Source organism: Penaeus monodon, chromosome 27 (genome assembly GCF_015228065.2).
Source record: "Penaeus monodon isolate SGIC_2016 chromosome 27, NSTDA_Pmon_1, whole genome shotgun sequence".
Classification (NCBI taxonomy): domain Eukaryota; kingdom Metazoa; phylum Arthropoda; class Malacostraca; order Decapoda; family Penaeidae; genus Penaeus; species Penaeus monodon.
Genome location: NC_051412.1, coordinates 39,658,960 through 39,660,095, shown reverse-complemented (window position 1 = coordinate 39,660,095; position 1,136 = coordinate 39,658,960).

Genomic DNA, 1,136 nt, shown 5'->3' with positions numbered 1-1,136 from the left:
GTAAGCAGCAGAGCATTAGTAGTGATGATAGTGACAGAAAACTGTGAACAATTATTGGATATTTCATTTTCTCGCAAAGATGACACTGAAAATTCTTTTTATGCTCTGCAATACTCGCTATCTCTTTGTAGATCTGTAAACACGGATGAAAAAGATACTTTTATCATAATGACCTGCAGGAAAAAGCAAAAATTTCGTTGCTTATCGTTTGACATTTCACTTGATATGTGAATTATAGTTTCTGCATTGGTTATCGATCTATATATATATATTTTTTTTCGTTTTCTTAGGTGCGGGATCTGAAAGGGACCCTTAAGTGGTGACTTCTACAATACGTTCTTTTGTATCTTTACAAAGCGAAGGATAATGGAGTCTACGCCCTTGTACAGACTCAAAATAAAACGCGTGATAATCTTTGCTCTTATTCCACGCGTCATTTGAAAAACGGAGGAGGAGGAAGTGAATCCGTGTTTATAAAATTGCGATTTGTTTTGAGACTGTTCAGTGATTAATCCTTTTTCCTTGTACAATCAGAGAGAGAGATTAAGGCGGCGAGGAAGGAGAGAGACGGCAGATCTAAGTAAATCCGGATCCTGAGTCTTGTGTTTTCCAAAAGCTTAATGAAATAAAACAGTGGGTGTTGTCTTCGATCTAAAATACCTATCCATCAGTGCATTTTCGGTAATTTTGATCTCGCTCTAAATGTGTCCTGGAGAAATCGACTTTCCTCTTGTTACCTGCAACAAAACTGACATTACAAGCAAAGAAGGATGATTATGGAAAAGAAAAGTTAATTTTTTTACTTTAAGGAAAAATTGTTACATATTCTTGTCGCCTTTACTCTTATGAATTGCTAGGAACACGTTCGGTCATTTTTTCTTCTTCAAATATTGGCGATGTCAACGCGACATCGCATTTTGATCCAGGTATGAAGGTTACGAGAAACGAAATTCAGATCTACTGTAGTTCACGCAGGCTCCCGGACACCGAACACAGGACAGGTTGTAGAGCAATTTGTATATATTTTGCATGACGCGCATAGACACCATTTCCCTGTGACGAGGAAAGCACTCTGAATAAACGATCCATCATTAGTCAAGATTGCTAGCTTTGCCATGAATGCGTCGGAGGCCATT